Source organism: Dermacentor silvarum, chromosome 1 (genome assembly GCF_013339745.2).
Source record: "Dermacentor silvarum isolate Dsil-2018 chromosome 1, BIME_Dsil_1.4, whole genome shotgun sequence".
Lineage (NCBI taxonomy): Eukaryota > Metazoa > Arthropoda > Arachnida > Ixodida > Ixodidae > Dermacentor > Dermacentor silvarum.
In genome coordinates this window covers 409,075,029-409,093,589 of record NC_051154.1, presented here as the reverse complement: position 1 = coordinate 409,093,589, position 18,561 = coordinate 409,075,029, and the positions used below count along the sequence as shown (strand labels likewise).

The 18,561-nt window shown below is 43.4% G+C and overlaps 1 long non-coding RNA gene across 1 annotated transcript; it reads left to right on the top strand.

The window, feature by feature from the left end:
- The first annotated feature begins 1,264 nt into the window (after window positions 1-1,264).
- On the top strand, window positions 1,265-11,668 carry LOC125942545 (uncharacterized). The gene is made up of 4 exons (XR_007465195.1): window positions 1,265-1,636; window positions 2,296-2,404; window positions 6,870-6,995; window positions 11,232-11,668. It is a non-coding gene; the product is annotated as an uncharacterized LOC125942545 (long non-coding RNA).
- Window positions 11,669-18,561: the final 6,893 nt, after the last annotated feature.

Genomic DNA, 18,561 nt, shown 5'->3' with positions numbered 1-18,561 from the left:
AAAAAGAACCACAAACTCAGTGTAAATAAATTGGTGAATAAATAGCCAAAATAGCAGCCAAAATCTATCGCACTTTGACAGAAAAAAATAACGAAATTACATAACCATCAGTCACTAATGCTGTCATACGATCAGCACATTTTGCCCAATTGCTGCTTGAAAAATTATTTGCACTAAGTCTTTCACAACTTGTGCACTGTATGCTGAGAGAGCTTGACGTAGTAAAAAAACCTCGTATTTGCCGCGCAACAGCGGCAAATACGAGTTTAGCGTGGCAACGGAGCATTATCTGTGTATATACTACACAAAACTGAATTTGAAATTAACGGAGAAATAACTAAGTAGTTCGTGCAGTGATGGTTCAGAGCAAGGCCACGCTTTGCGATTCGTTAAAAGCTGACCTCGAAACGACCAAAATGTCAATGTCCCTACATTCAAGCAGGGTCGTTAAATGACGAACATGCAGCATATCCTGGCGTTCGCGCACGCCGGAAACAAACTAAAAAACACTTTTGCAAATCGCTGACACAATAACGACGCATATCAGACACGCGCACGCACGCACGCACGCGCACACGCACGCACGCACACACACACACACACACACACACACACACACACACACACAGAACACAAGCAGTGTCCGAAAGCACTCGCGACAGACAGTGCGGACGTTCTCGCGCGTTGGCAAATCGAGCCGGCGTGGCAGCAGCGTCCGATGCATAGACGGCACTCTTCATGAACTATACACATCCGCAAAACGGCACACAAGCCAGAACAAAGTGCGTCGACGACGCCACTCGACACCAAATGCGTGGTCGATACCGCCGCATAAAACACCAACACCTCGTAGAATTCACAAACCAAACCACGATATGCTGCGATTTAACGGCCCTGACCGGTTGATACGGCTGCTCCGCAGGTTGCTGTCCTCGATGTTGAAAGAAACGTTGTTGAAACACGCCGCATCACTCGCATAACATGTGAATACCAGCCGCCACCATCGATGCGATCACGATTACCATGGAGCACCGTGCCGATACATTGGTGCCGAGGAGACAGAGACCAACGTTGCCTGAGACGACAAAACGGTAGACGACGATGTAAACAATATGGCCGCCATGACGTTTATCCGGCTCTTGCAAAGCTTCCGGTGCCTCTATCTTGACGAAATGACATCATTGTCCCGTGTTCGGCTGTCAAAATGTTACCAGTCTAGAAACGTTGGGCTGTCGGTATGTGAGCGCAGCATGAATATTTTCCTTGCGGACGGTCGATGTGGTAGTTTAATCATATTTACGCTTTGCCGAGAGAAAATGTGCTCTTTTTTGTGCGCATCAGCGATCGCTAAGCCCCTGGGACTGTGCAACGCTGCTAGCTAGCTGTATCTCTCGTGCGGTGCGGCGTTGTTGGTTATCGTAGTTCGGTCCATTCGTGCTCTTTGTTCCCGGCTCATTAGCAGCCTCTGGTACTCTCGCCGATCTCGCAGCGGTTCACAGTGCACGGAAGAATGTGTTGGAAATTGTACTATTACGTTCATCCGCAATTTAACAGTGTTTATGCCGGAAGGACAGTTCGTGCAGTCGATGCCGCCGGACCTGACACGAAGGAGCGTTTGCCGAGTATGTCTCGAAAGGTAAGTCCGGCGCTTGGCGCATTTTTATAGTTCGTGTAGTGTGCCTTGTTAGGCGGAGCACAAGATGATTAGTACAGCGACAAAAATTATAAAAGTTATTTCCTAATGTTTGTTATTAATGCCGTAGTACACATTTAGCAAAACGTTTTATGAAAATTACCCTCAGACAAGTATAGGATGTTGCCAAGAGCTTCATATATTGTTTCTTTGCTTTCTGTTATGAAATACACTAGCGCCGAGTATCGTTTAGTCTGAACGGGCACAAACATTGATGCCGCGAATATCACTGCTTCTGTACGTAATTTCTCAGCAAGAAATGGTATATATATTTCTAGAAGTACGTTGACGTGTTGTCTTCACAGCTAACATCTGCGCGAGACGGCACCGGATTGCTCTGTCTGACTCATGAGCACATTTTAGCTTGTATTCAAATTTTTCTGCTTATATATTGTCAAGACAACCTGTGTTTCTTGTGTTGAGTGTTCTGTATGTCTTCGTCCATTTGACAGGTTAAATAACTGCCCGTGATGTCAGAATGAGATATTTGCACAACCATGTAGCTGGCTGAGGTCTTTTCACAATTTAACGCGGTGTTGTTAAATCACAAGTTTGGAGTTTCAGCAGTAATTGCAATAAACTGAACATTTCTTATTGTTTAGGGATGTCACGATTTCGTGAGACGGATGCAATCTCTGCACCACATGGAGCCTGTGGCAAAATGCAGTCTGAGCAGCCCGACAAGGAATCTGATCTGCTTGCTTTGACAAGGTGTGTACAAAACAGTCACTGCCACTTATGAGTTCTAGGTTCTGTTGGTATAATTCGTACGTGCCATCGGTCCTGAATCTTTTGGTGAGATTTACGAATTTGGACTCGTTCTACAATTTTACTATTGTTGCATTGAGTTATGAGAATGAAATTCTATTGGGAATATGTTGTAAGAATCTTGAAAAATGGGGTGGTATGAGATTACAAAATTGCATCTAAAACAATAAATTGTGATGGCACTTGTGCTGCTTTATTAGCAATGCAAAATCCCTAACGAGTATACCAGAGGGGCACTTCCTACCAAGCCCGATTCAGATCAAAATTAGCTACTGCAATTGGATTCCTCGCGCAGCTTGCACAAAAGAGCTAATCACAAGTGAGAAATTCGATCCGGATTGGGCTTGATCGCAATGAAAAGTGCACTGTATGACACCCGTATTAGACGAGCTTATTGAGATAAGTTCGTAAAGCCGGCTAAATCGGCAACAGCAAAAGCACTGAAAAAAGCACACTGGTCTAAAAACAATGTTGTCAGTTTCTGCTGTTCCAAGTTAATGGTTAATAATGTGTCTCTATTGAACAATGTAGGCGCTGAGAGAAAACTTTAAGAAAATACATGCTGTCTTTCCAACACAGCATTGTGTGTAGGATTTTTGCAAAACATAAAGTTCACAGGCTGGCAGGTTTGGCATAACGTACAACACTTTTGCTTTAGATGCCATATTCATAACTTGCAGTTTTGACATAATATTAGAGTACTACTTGAACTGTATATTTTAAAATATCGCCTACCTTCAGTTTAATCAATGTACCTAAGTAGCCTCCTCTGAGTCAAGTATAATTGGGGGCTTCAGTAGATATGCATGATATGCTACTTACTGACTGTATAGTGACGTATTTTTTTTAGGAACTGTGTTTTGAGGCACACATATCCTTTTATGTCTTGTTATGAGTTGCCCGACGAAAGCAGAAGGGCATTGCAAGTTATTGCATATATTACTGCACTTAATTCCTTACATACATGCCTGCACAGATTCGGTGTTCCTAGATTTATTTCTCTAAGTAGTCAAAAATCATGTATTACACTTTTTTTTTCTCTTTTTTTTGGGGGGGGGGGCTGTTCATTGATTCCCATTCCTAATGGGACGTTGAAAGAAAAAACCACGAAAGGTGGCTTGAAAGTGTTTGAATTTTCTGTTTAACCTCTTATTATTTATTCTTCTAAAGCACTACCAGCATGGACACGTTTCTGTTCACTTTTATAAGCTAGCTGCCAGATAAGAAACCACAGTGTGAAAGAGTATTTATTTTTTTTTACTTGTTTTAATGTATGTTCATTATTTGGCTCACAATGTTCTACCTACCACCTTATGCAGTACTCCAGCTGGAGCCTATGAGGTATGTTTATAAATGAATAAGTAAATTCCTGAAGCTTGCAACAAACCATGAAGCATAACATTTAAATGTAGTCAGTTCATAATACATCCCTAGAGCAGCATAGCATCAAGCTTGAAGCTGATCTCTGATGTCCCATAAATTGCAGGTTTGATAATGTGGTATCACAAACTGCTGGTTACGCATGTCAGTCAGCCTGGTGCAGTGGTCGCAGGTGAGAGTGTAACCGAAAGCTGGGTATGCTTTGCCCTTCCGCATTTGACATGGGAGGGAGCTTGAACTCTGCTATTGCTTCTCTTATAGTTGGGACCATCTCTCTCACCTTCTCCTTATTATTGTCAACTTGCTAATATGCACTTCTACAAGCTTAGTTATGATGTTGACTGCTGAACTTGGATGATGTGCGTTTCAATAGTTAGTGGGACCCCCAAAACCATGCTGTACTTTGTGTGCATTTCAAATGGTCAATTTGAAATATGCGATTGTCTGACATTCTCAGGGAAACAAGGTTTTTGTTCTGAATAAGGCATAGGCTGCTTCCCGAAAGAGCACCAGAAACAATACTTTCTCACCTAAGAAAAGTGTTTAGGCACGCCGTGCTCAGGCCATGCTGACCTACAATAATTAGATCACAATGTGCTATATCGACCGTTACATGTTATTAAAAGTGGCAGACAAAAGTCATAATGCACTTGAATTTCACTGTTAAAATGTGTGTGGCTACCTAACATTTAGCCTTAGCCCCTTTGGCGCAGACACCATTAGTGCAAAAGGGGCGTATGTCATTACCAAGCTTTTGGGATAAGTACAGACTGAATAAGCACTTGTCAAGATTTCGAGTAGTACTATAACCTGAGACCCGCCCAAAGTGTGATTTTATTTTTATTTTTTCATTTAGACCATGGAGTCACACTTCTCTTAAGCCTGTGCAGATACATCACGCTAGGCGAGCCCCATTTATTTCTCCCTTTACAGTGAATCTTGTTTTTCAGTTTCATGTTGCATGACACACAAAGGCACTTTAAGCAAGGCCAAAAATAAGTGGTTTGAATGTGTACAAAATGACTCCGGACACATTTTTTTGTTTGGAGACAGTTTAGACGCATCATGTATTCTTTCTTTTTGTGTTAGTTTTGTGATGAGAGGTTATTTATTGCAAAAAGAAAATGAAGGTTAAAGTGGCACTTCCTGCCAAATTTTGTGGCGAAACATCGTACGTTGGAGGACATCATGCATTCCAGAGTATTTTCGTATATTTTGCCTGTTGCGGTTCAGTACACTTGCTCCAAAATTGCTAAGTTCAGTTCTTGCCTCTTTTAGAATCCAATATAGTCAATTTTTGCCAAAAACAAATTAACTAGGCCTTAGCAGACAGCCAGCAGGTGTGGGAACTTTATAGTGGTTTCACCACCTGTACTTCGTTCTTGTGTATTTTCTAGCTTATCAAGCCTCTACTTTTGGATAACTGCAGTCTTTCTGGGTTTGCGGAAGAGTAATTCAATAATGCATCTCAAATAATTATTTTTCCCTTAAGTGTCCCTTTAAAGTTTTGTCTGATTGATGTGGCATGAGACAACACTGCCCGAAAGTTATCTTGCATGTCAGCAGTTGTGTTGCCATGTAATCACCAGTATTGTCTTTGAGGTGCTCAGAGATGTCACTGCACTTACTCTTCATTACCCAAGTCCCTAAGAAGCCATAAAGAGGATCTGTTTGAAATGTCCTGCAATAAGTTATATAAGACTGTATTCACTGGGGCTCTGTTAAATGCTTGCAGTAGAAAAGCACTGTCTTCTCCAAAACATGCATTGTGTGTTGGGAATTTGTCAACGATTCTTTTACCTCAACAGTCATGGAAATATTGATTTACCGTGTTCACTGGCAGATTTATATCAAGCCTGATCTCTGTAGCTGACTAGGTTTTTTATTACACCAAAATTAAGCTGGTTTTCAATAATACCATCTTTTCACAGTACTGAAGCACCAGTTTGCAAAAATAATAGAATAAGTTTAACTCTATTTTTTTGTAAAAGCAAGCTGTTGTCTTACACAGCAACTTCAGTGAGATTTTTAAGCGCGGCAGACTTAGGATGTTGGTTGAAAATTAAGTTGCTTAAAGACGTGTTGCATCAGAGAGCATGTTTTCTTTTATCTATTGTAGCATTATCTGATCTCTTATGTTCCTTTCCATGCTATTCACAGTGCACACTTTCTAAGGAGATAAGGGACACACAGAGTGTGAAAGAGGACAGTTATTTTTCACTGTCGGCCTGTCGCTTATTCTTTTGGCATGTGTGTGCCATGAACACCATCAAAATGAACTGTTACCAACTTGCCCAAGCTTCAGCTCTTGCGCTTGGTGTTTTTGTCTACAAAATGTCCATATGGCAGTAGTAGTGTTGCTGATATTTGCGTGTATGAAAAGGGGATGCTTACTTGATTGCAGAACAATTTGATTGGTTCTACACATAGTACTGAACTTACCAATGTCATTTTAAAGGTGGGATTAGGTAGGAAGCTATTGTGGTACTGTTTAAAGTGCCCTTGTGCAGATGCAGAAGCTTGTCTTCTGTTGACAAAAATTGGGCTCAAGCCGTAGGAGGATAGTTGTCAAAGTGTAATGAAAGCCTCCTGGTAGACATGCTGAGTTATGCTGCTGGGGACACTTATTGGTTAGCCCTATTGGGTAATGCTGCTAGGCTTATGGGTGCTTTAACATTGCAGTGCCTGCAGAATGCATGTCGTGCTATGGTATCAGAATTGGCCCACCAAGTGACCACCTTTGCTTACACTATGTGGCTTTCTGGCCTACTTTACTTAACCTGACTGCCACCTATACACAAGGAGGAGGAGGGAGGCAAAAAAAAGGGATCTTCAATTAATTTTCTTGCATAGATGGCTCATGCATCATATTTTTCTTATAGTGCAGGATTTGTTACTCAAAGTGAAGCTTGCTATATGGAGAATATCTACATTTTTTCATATGTATACCGAACAAGGATTGATTTGTTCACGGTGTCACTTTTTATATTATACTCACGTGACACTAAGCCCACTTGTATTAATGCAGGTATGGCTGGGCCTGCAGAGAAAGTGCAAGCAGACTGTGCTGTGTTGCTGATCAGTGCTGATCTCCACGCCTGAGTTGGTCCCACAACATCCAGGCACCGGCGTGCTTTGCTTCATCATTGACAAGGTAATATGATATGGAGAGCTTGCACCTGGATATCAGTTTTGAGCTTGACTTTTGAGAAATATGTTGAGATAGAAGACACAAGGGTTGGCCTTGGTGATAGATACACGTGTGTGTTTTTTTTAAAGTGCTCTTTTTGAAATATTCTTCATGGACCTATTTTCAGCAAATGTTTACATTCCATAATTGCAAACTGCCATGGAGCTGGTTTATGCCTTAAACTAGCACTCTTTCACCAAGAAAAAGCCTTATTTAGCATAAAATTCATAGGAAAGGCAAGGAGGTGACAGGACAAAACACTACTAACACCATCCAATTTTACTGCTTGCACAGCAATATAAAGCGAGAGTTGAAGGGACGAGGTTTGGGTTTGTGTTCGTTGGTTCTATGGGTTTTGGAGCCCCACACAGCTTCTTTGCTAGGCAGACAAGCTTGTGGGATGTGCTTCTGAAATTTGTACAGCACACTGACAGTGCAGGGGGGGGGGGGTGCGGGCCTCATCTTCGGAAGGAAGTGCACTGACGGCACCATTCATGGTGCAGATGACTCTCATAGAGTCAGGCAAGGCACCAGTGTTGATGTTTGTTCCCTTGCCCAAAACAGCATGTTTAGGTTCAGTGTAGTTGTAAGAAGACAAGTTAAACATTACTTTCATGGTTTGAGTGGCCGCATTTTTCTTAGAGCACTGAATTTCTTTTCTTGCAACTGCCTGCCCTGGTGTTTCCTTAGCGTCGGCATGAAGTTGGCATGGAGTTACGCATCCGGGAACTCATGAACAATGACCCTGTAGTTGACACTTTGCGAAGAATACATCGGCTTCCAAGCCCTTCATTTTCTGTTGGCATACTTTTACTTGTACTGTTAGCAATTTCTTCTCGGCTTGCTGAATTATCCTGAGGCCCCACACTGACACTACTGATGTCTTCAATTGAAGACTTTTCAGGATAAGACTCCTGGCTTTGCAAGTGTGGTTTAAAAAAAGGTGGCACTTACAGATGGCTATTCAAGACCTGAGTGAAATGAACCGGCAAGTCTTGGTTACATCTTGTGTGTAGTCCTGTTGGAGTTAAACGTTTTACGAAAAATTGTGTCGTCACTAACACGATGATAAGCACTTGGTCATTCACCACAACTTCATAGTCGTTACCTGGCTAAATGAATTTTCGTCGAACCCTTGATAATACCTTCTACAGAACTTATGTACAAAACATTGTTACCAAGACTTACTGGTTCGTCTCACTCGCGTCCAGAATAGAAATCTGTAAGTGCCACCTTCCTGCAAAGAACCTTATCCTGAAAAGTCTACACTTGAAAGCATCGGTAGTGTCAGCGTGGGGCCTCGAGATAATTCGGCCAGCTGGGAAGAAATTACTGGCAGCAAGAGTTCAAGAGTGCTGACAGAAAATCAAGAGCGTGTGAACTAGAGCAGACCATTATTCGGGTCTTCTGGGACATACAGCTGAATGTCAACTTCACAGCGAGACTAACGGACCACCTGTGCAGGCAGTCACAAGAAAGCTTGATGTATTATAACCAAAACAGCCTGTTCAAACCAGGAAGTTATCTTGAGCTTGTCTTCCTGCAAGCCCACTAAACCTGAAACTGCCATTCTGCGCAAAAGACAACTTCAACACTGGCACTTCACCCAACACTGACGAAAGTAAGCTGCATCGTGTAACGTGCCAGCAGTAAGCTCTTTCTGAAGCAGAAGGGCCCACGAGCTTACCTTCCATGGTGTAATTCAGGAACCTGTCTCGGCTCCAGAAAGGGAGCTTTTTTGGCTTGGCTTGGGTCAATGACCATAAAATTATCATTACCAAACAGAACGCATTAACAGTTGCAGACTCAGGGTAATGTTTTACTTGCTTGATTTTGTGGACAAAAACTGATGAAAGGGTGCCTAATGTGACTAGTTATCCTGTCCAGGAGTCCGTGATTTCAAGGAGTTTGACAATCATTTCATTGGCTAACAATCGCAAAGCATACTTGTGTTGTCATTTGAAACAAAACCACGCACTTTAAGGAACGGTGACAATTTCTTTAAGTGTGGGGAGCACCTGCACTGCATATATAATTTTGGTTAAAAAGAAAGTAAGGCGGAATGGGCCATATAAAACTAATGACAATAATTTTGGCATAAGTAGATTTTTGCTCAAACCATCTGAACGTTTCTTGTTTTAGAAAGTATTAAATTTTGTTAAACGTAGCTGCTGTCAGATGACTCTATATAAGCATTTGGCCTTATGCAATATTATTTGCTTAAATAAAATTTTTGGGTTTTATTTGTCAAAACCTCAATTGATTGCTGAACGACATATTGTAGGGCAAAGGCACAAATACACAGATGATATACGAAAACATGTCACAGGTGCTGCTAATAACTTAATTCGAAACACAACAGGATACTGTATATATACTCTTCCGAATGCACAGGCGCACTAGCCACTTCGGGAAGACAACAGAGGGCGATTATTCGTGCTAACACAATCATTTTGAAGATCTAAAGAAAGCAAGTTCCGCGTCGTACAAAACAACAGAGGTCTGACTTACACAAGCACTACTTTTTTATGTAAAACGCTTTGAGTAGCTTACATGCAATTTTATCTTTACTTCTGCCTGGGATCTTCACATCATAAAATCTCGCACGACAAGGGCAGGCTTTTTTTTGCTGATAGATGCGCATTCAAGTCTATCGTCATGTTTTTAGCATGCTCCCTCATTCAATCATTGATGCAGCAGCCAGTTTGTCCTACATAGGACTTTCCACAAGGCAGTGGGATTTCATGAAACCACACCGGGACCACGTTGCCCGTAAGGTGTTACATGTTGTACTTGGCAGCTTACCTTAGACGTTCGGGCCAGCCTATTGGGAACAGAGAACAATAGAGGCACTCCATGCCTGTTCGCTACTTTCTTTAAATTGTGGCTCAACTTATGCACATACGGTACAACTTGCGTTCTTGGGCCACTCGGCTCACCAGCTGTGGCCTCATTCACCAGTGTGCCCGCTTTTGTAGTGTTCTCTTTTCCCAATATGCTGGCCCAACTGTGTCCCCGCATAATTCGCAGATCTAAGGTAGGCTGCCAAGTACAACACGTCACACCTTACTGGCGATGTGCTACCAGAGGGGTTTATGAAATCCCACTGTCTTGTGGAAAGTCCTATGTAGGACAAACTGGCCGCTGCATCAATGATCGAATCATGGAGCATGCTAACAACACGACGAAATACTTGAATGCGCATCTTTCAGCACAATGTAAAGCCTGTCCTTGTCGTGCGAGATTTCATGATGGGAAGATCCTGGGCAGAACTAAAGATAAAACAGCACGTGAGCTGTTGGAAGCATTTTACATAAAAGAAAAAAAGTAGTGCTTGTGAAAGTTGACCTACATTGTTTTCATGATGTGGAACTTGCTTTCTTTAGATCTTCAAAATGATCGTGTTAGCCCTGATAATCGCCCTCTGTGCTCTGCCCGAAGTAGCTGGTGCGCCTGCGCGTTGTGAGGAGTACATATACTGTATCTCGCTGTGCTTCAAACAAAGTTGTTAGTAGCGCCTGTGACGTGTGTCTGTGTATCTTCTGTGTATTTGTGCCTTTGCGCTATGTCGTTCAGCAAACAGCAACTTGCCTAACACCAAGTCCTTCTGCACAATATGATTATGGGGGACACTGTAGTGGGGAACTCTGGATTAACTTTGAACACCGGGGGTATGTGCCCAATGCACCTTATGGGGGTGTTGTTGCACTTTGCTGCCATCAAAATGTGGCCGTTGTGCATGGGATTTTATCCTGCGCCATTCGGCTTAGCAGTGCAATGCCAAAGCCACTATGCCACCACGATTTTTAGTTTTGCTGGCAGAATAGCAGTTTCCAAGTAATTTAATTAGCTCGACCTGTTGATGCTGCTCTCTAAAAGTAGATTTTATGCATGTTACTTATGTTGCTTCAGTACTACTAATTATTATTACTCAAATAATGCCTTCTTTTACTGTAATAACACTTGTTTCAGTGATCTGCTAATGTAACAGGTTATTCTACGACACTATAATGCACATTTCCTTAGGAGTCATAAGCATTGCAGGAAACCACTTATTTTTAATAAATTTTGTTCAGTATCGCATGTTCTGAATGCTAAAGCATTCTTACCTGTGTGAATGTCAGCTAAACTGCTTTTGCCTATGTGTTATCTTATTACATGTGTGAAAAAAAAACTGTTGGCTTTTGTTTACTTTTTCAGGTGCGCGGCAAGCTCTCACTCAAGCAACACATTCCAGTGGTCTTCTGTCAACAGACTGGGTCTATTGAAGTACCATTACAATGTGCCAATAAACAACGCTTGCGAGATGTGTGACGTGCTCTTGCTTAAAATCGGAGGACTTCACTATTAATGTAAGCTTGAATAGGTGTGCTGAAGAACCTGTGTAACGTGTACTTGTTTATTAACAAGTACAAACCATTACCTCACCTGACATTTTTTTTCACCTCAACATAACTCTTTACTGTAGATTTCTGAACAAACCATTACAGCGACACAACACTGCAGTAAGGTCAGCACAAGTGTTCATGCATGAACACTTGTATTTACAAGAATTGTATTTGCATTATTATACTAAATATGAATATGAGGTGCGTATCTTTTTCAGGGTGCATACTCTCGCAGGTTGTACAAGCTCGTCATCTTCTACGCACTCAGCTCGTAGAAACGAACTCGTTCATAATGTACGAGAATCTCGTTCAGTGACAAGAACGCGATCTCGTACACGTGTGCGAGAAATGTACGCGATGATTGCTGCGTAGACTGTACAAGGTTCTCGTAGACTCAACGAGTTCTCGCAGACTGAACGAGTTTCTCGCACAGTCTACGGAGCAATAATCGCGTACACTATTTCTCGTACATTCTCGTTCACATTTTTTTCAATAGGGGTATAGGAATTAATGCCGGAGATGTATTTTGCCAGCATTCTCTTTTGGCCCGGCGGCGCGTTCTTCTACCTTCAGACTTTATTTTCTTAAATCTGATCAAGTTTTCTGTTGTCGGATTGTTACGGAGGTGATACCAAGCCTTGTTTCTTTCACGCTTCCCTACATTCATCGTTCCACCAGGGAACAGGTAGTTTAGAAGATGATGCATTTGTTTGTGAGATACATGTCGACGCTGCATCGAAAATAAATGCTGCTAAATATGCGACTGCATCGTCAATACTAAGCATACGAATGTCATTCCAGATCAAATATGTCAACTCTCTGTATCGCTGCGAGTCCGCTGAGTCGACTTTCCACGGGGGAAATGGGGTGAGCATTCGTCCTGTTTTGTTAATTTTAAAATAATCGGAAAATGGTCGCTCCCGCATAGATCTTTAACCACCTTCCATTCCAAGTATGGCAAGACTGTACTTGATGCAATGCTTAAGTCTATGTATGAAAATGTTTTGTTTGCGACGCTGTAGAAGGTCGGTTCTTTCTTATTTATTAAACATGCACCTGTAGATAACAGGAAGTTTTCTATCAGGCGCCCTCTGGCAACACATGAAGAGTCACCCCACCAGGTATTATGTGCATTTCGGTCTCCAACGAGAATATAGGGCTCCGGAAGGTGAGCAATAGAGCTTTCAAATTCTGTTCGGGAGAGTTGATAGCTGGGGGGGATGTATAAGGAAGTGATTGTTAACAGCTTATCAAAAAGCACTGCTCTGACTGCAACTGCCTCAAGGGGCGTTTGTAGCTGTAAATGCTGGCAGGCGACAGCTTTGTCAACTACAATGGCGACACCGCCCGATGAGGCGAGAGCGTTGTTGCGGTCTTTGGGGTAAATGGCATATTGCCGCAGAAAGTTTGTGTGTGTAGGATTAAGGTGTGTCTCTTGTACACAGAGCACTCGATCGTGGATTAAACTTATGTAGGAGTTCCTTTATGTCGTCCAGATTGTGGAGCAGACCTCTCACATTCCAATGCATCATCTGTGTAGCCATATTGGAAGTGTTTTGTGGTGTGTGTCAAGAGAAATAATTTCGCTCACGAGACCTGTCCAGGCCCCGTGATACGGGATTTTTCTTTTCTCCTGGCGCGCTCCACGGAGCTACGCCGTTCCTTCGGCACCTGCGACACCGGAGTAGTGATGCTTGCATCCATCGCCTCATCAGAGGCGCTGGATGGTGCCCGTTCCACGGGCACACTCGGGGGTTTTGGGCGCCGGTCTGCACGAGCAGTGACCCTGGGGCCGGCAGGTCAGGAGGACTGCTGGCCCTGAGTTGTAGGGGGCGGAACAGCACTGACTGGTCCTGCCAGGGGGGCTGAAGGCATAACTACCGTCACACTCGGTGTGACTCGGGCGGCCGCCGCAGGATGTGACGCTGCCCCGCGGCGCGCCACATCGGTGTAGGAAGGACTGGACTGATTATGGGCAGAAAAACGCTTGCGCGCCTCTGGAAATGAAATGTTTAGTTTGACTTCAAGCTGTATTAATTCTTTTTCTTTCTTCCATGACGCACACGATCGTGAATAGGCTGGGTGATCTCCGTCACAGTTGGCACAATGGGTTGTGGAAGTGCCGATGTCTGAGGCATGTTCTTTAGAAGAACATTTTGCACAGGTAGCGCGCCCTCAGCATCTCTGAGACCCATGTCCAAAACGCTGACACTTGAAGCATCGACGCGGATTGGGAATGTACTACACGGAGCTTACAATATCCGGTCTCGATTGAATCTGGTAGGTCGCTTGTTCCAAAAGTGATAATTACATGTTTTGTGGGAATTTCCATGTCGTCACGCCTTAACTTAATTCTTTGAAGCTTTACTACATTTTGGTCTTGCCATCCATCCAACAGCTCGCTTTCACTGAGTTCTAGAAGGTCGTCACCAGAGATGACACCGCGTACAGTGTTCATTTACCTGTGAGGGCCCACTCAGACAGGAATGTCACCAAATGCAACAAGTTTCGACAGTTTGTTGTACTCTGGCTTATCACGCACTTCCAGAGGAAGGTCTCCGCTTCTCATCTTAGTGACATTGTAACCTGGGCTGATTGCTTCTGTCCGACATTTTGCTACACAAATGGGGATATTGTACGGACAGTCTTGGTTTCGTGTTGGCTATGTATTACGTGGTACTTGGGAAAAATTTCTTTAGGTCTCATAAAAAAGTTGAATGTTTCATCGGTGCGCCCCCTTTTCAGGGAGCGATCAGGAAGTGGGGGAAAAGCACTTGCCATATAAGTTTGCAAAATTCGGCGGCGATGGTAGCCACCCACCACGGAGCCCAACAAGGAGACGCTACAAGGTTGGAATACCTGCAGACGCCAGCCATGCATCGCCGCTATAACCTAATATAAAATACCCAATGTTGGATAAGTACACAAGGTTAACCCTTGCCGCCCAGAAGTTCGGAAGAGACAAGAAGTGACTAGAAGACAGGAAAGATGGAAAAGTGAGAGAGCAAGACAAAAGACTGAAGAGGGGGACAGGAAAAGGCGACTGCCGATTTCCTCCAGGTGGGTCAGTCTGGAGGTGTCGTCTATGTGAAGCAGAGACCGAAGAGGTGTGTTGCCTCCGCCGAGGGGCCTTAAAGGTCCAAACACCCGGCATCGGCTCAACCCCCAGGATCCCCCTTTCTCCAGACACGGCTAAGCCGCGCACGGCTAAACGTGGGAGGGTCTCACCCTCGTGTGCTCGGGTCCGTGGTGTCGCAACACACCAAACGCCTGCTTACGCAGACGCCCCTGCGGGGTACGTCGCATTAGGCCTGTTACAGTATCATAAGCATTTTATCCCCAATCTCATAAAAGAAAGTTTCATTACAACTAAAAATTCACGCTTTTAATATCTGTAAAAATATTCTCCAAACATAACGAAAATGCCAATAGCACGGTTATTAAATTATGCATATATCGTTTTTTTTTCAAAGCCAGATAACTATAGAATATGCATAACACAGGTTAGACGTTTAAGTAAACCGGTAAGCCGTTCGATTGAACCGGTTCATTTCAGTGAGCTGAGCCATTCCGAGCCGCTCAATGAAGTGAGCCGTTTTGCCCATCTCTAGTCTCGAGGACTAAATCCAAAATGTTCGCAGAAAGTGTTGTGCGCCGAGTCAGTTTAAAGGCGAGCTGAGTGAAGTTAAAGTCCAACCAAATATTGATGAAAGATGAGCACTCGGACGAACTAATAACTACTGAGGGAAAATCAGTGCACCAATAGCAGGGCAGTTAAAGTCGCCTAGGATCAATAATGGATACGAGGGAAATCTTATGGTTAGATTACTGAGCGCATCGTAAACGTCTGAACAAAATGTGGTAGATGAAGTGGGCGAATGGTAATATACAGAAAATATGAAGACCCTGTGCCCAGCGCGTATCTACGCGCATAATAATTCAAAAGGTGAAGGAAGTGCTATGTTGCTACACATAATCCCGTCACTGAGAGCTATCAGTACAGCGCCGCCTGTTCGCGGGTCACGATAATATCGAAAGAATTTGTAGCTACTCTGGCATGCCAGTATTTCGCGGTCAGTAATTTTACTCGAAAGCCATGTCTCGGTCAGCGCCACAATGTCGGCTTCACATCTGTCGATAACTGTGGTCAGCTGATACCACTTATTGCATACCTACACTGCGTATGTTAGAATACAGGAAGGAAACCGGTCTTTTTTAGTAGCATGGGGTGGCTCTAACTGTGGCGCACGGTAACTGCTAGGACTCGCCGTGGATATGTTAGTACGGTTGGCAGTCCTGCCATCGGAAGGATCCATTTCACGTGGGCAACATGACAGTAAACATGGCACTTCCTGTTAATATACAGTTTATTGAAACGGAGTATGAATTGTTGGCCGGTAGCCTTCCCAAATTCAAGTAGCTTTTTACGCGATTGACCCGTAGCCACGCAACAATCTTCACCAACCGACGCGCTCGAGTCACGGAATTTTGAGTGTTTTAATTTGTGTCAATCATATCAAAAGTATGGAGTCGATTTCCCTGATAGTGATTTTAGTACCTTGCACACTACTCTAATTGCGAAGCACATTTCAAAATAATGAAGGTATCTTCTTAAGAACTTAAACTTCTGGGTTGTGGTTTTGTATAAACTGAGGCAATTGGCAGTCTTGAGAGGTAGAGTGACTGTAGAAGCTGAAAACAAATTGGAAGCATGAGAATAAAATGCATATGCTGCATATGAAAGCGATATATGGCTCTATGAATAGAATACAGCTATAGAGAAATGGTGCATCAGCTGTTGCACTGACATTTTTTTACCCTAGTTATCCTTACAAGATTTGACTCAACTATTTTTTGAGTACATGATGATGATGTATAGTGTTTAATGGCGCAAGGGCCAGGTATGGCCAAAGAGCGCCATGCCAGTGTTAGTAGGTTTGCAGTGGAGCAATGGGTTTGGTGACGTGGAAGAGACGTGGCTGTAAAGGGGCCTAAAAATAATCGCTGTAAAGTGCGTAAAATATACAAGTACTAAAATCATGGCAGTGACCAATGAGGTGTACTATGAACATGTAGAATGCATTGCGAAGGAATGATACGATTTGAAAATATGACAGCTCCAAGAATTGACCAGAAGCACGAGTGCCTAAACAGAGCCCTTGAAACACAAGGGCCTGGAGGCATGTGCTATAATAAATTATCACTGCTACACCCTCTGCAGAGAGGATACGCTAAGAAATTATTGGGCTAATAACGTGTAGCACAACATGATTCCAGAAATCGAGGACTGCTTTGGCATTAAAAAGCGGTTCTTCCCCAATAAACATCATGGGATGAAGAGGGATATTGTAGCGGTATGCTACATGAAAATGTTTCCTTCTCTCGGTTTCGGCTTCCTGACACTCCAAGAGGACGTGGAGGACGGTCAGCCTCTCACCACATCTACCAAAGGTTGGTGGTTCATCACCAGTCAGCAAAAACTGGGTGCCGTACGTGTGTCCTATTCTGAGACGACAGAATATGACGTCTGTTCGTCGTGTTTTCGTTACGGGGGGCCAGAAACCTATCTGTGGTTTAATTAAGTGAAGCTTAATATCTGTTTCAGCGTCCCACAAGCGTTGCCAGTGGCTTCGCAGTTTCTTTCGCAGGAAAGGTTTCAAGTCTGTTACGGGAACAGCTGCTGTAGGGTTAACAGCGGGTGAAGTGACTGATGTGGCCATTTGGTCGGCAAGAACATTGCCCTCGATGCCTCTGTGCCCAGGCACCCAGCATATAACGACATGCTGGTTAGAGGCATATGCTCTACACAGAACGGAATAGAGCTCAATGAGTACAGGATTTTTATGGTTACAGGGCGACTTCAAGGCTTTCACGACACTTTGAGAGCCTGTAAATATGATAGTCCTTTGAAGTTTTGATTTCTTTATATGCTTTACAGTTGACAATAGTGCGCAGGCCTCAGCCGTAAAGATACTTGTTTCTGGATGGAGTACGCCGGATTCCGAGAAGGACGGGCCGACAGCTGCATAAGATACTCCGGCATGTGATTTGGAAGCGTCTGTGTAAAATTCTGTGCACGAGTACTTGGACTGTAATTCTAGAAAATGAATTCGGATTTCTACCTCTGAAGCGTGCTTTGTAACTTCTACAAAGGATATGTCACATTCTACTACCTGCCACTCCCAAGGTGGTAACAGCTTGGCTGGAGGCATTAAGCGATGTTCGAGGACTGGAACGTCCATTTCTTCGCTCAGCTCCCTGACACGCATTGAGAAAGGCTGTCTTACAGAGGGACGATTACGAAAAAGTGTATCGCACGTCATATCGTTAATGGTATTAGAACACGGATGCTCATGATTAGAGTGATCTTTAAGAAAATATGAGAGGCTGGTGTATGTTCTTTGTAGATGGAGTGACCACTCATTCGATTCGACGTATAAACTTTCAATGGGACTTGTTCGAAACGCGCCGGTGGCCAGGCGGATACCTAGATGGTGGATGGGATCTAGCATCTTTAGCGCGCTAGGGGCGGCAGAGTGATATACCACAGCACCATAGTCCAATCGTGATCGAATGAGACTCTTGTAAAGATTCATTAAACATTTCCTGTCACTGCCCCATGTTGTGCAAGATAAAATTTTCAGTAAGTTCATTGTTTTGAGGCATTTTACCTTAAGATATTTAATATGTGGAATAAAATAAGTTGAGCGTCAAGTACAATGCCTAAAAATTTGTGCTCTTTGTTCAGAGGTATTTGTTGCCCATACAGTTCTACACAAGGATCTGGAACCAGGCCTCTCTTTATTGTAAAAAGAACACAATAACTTTTGTGGGGGTTCACTTTGAATCCGTTTTCGTCTGCCCACTTGGACACTTGGTTCAAGCCCTGCTGTACCTGTCTCTCACACACTGTAAGGTTGCAGGATTTGAAACCTATTTGTATGTCGTCTACGTAGACGGAATAAAAAATAGCTGGCGGTAATGAAGCACGAAGCGTGTTCATCTTCACGATAAACAGTGTGCAGCTAAGCACACCTCCTTGGGGTACACCAGTTTCCTGTATAAACTGACGTGACAGTACGTTGCCGCTTTTCACGCGGAAGGTACGGTTAGACAAGCAGCTTTCTATTACGTTTAGCATA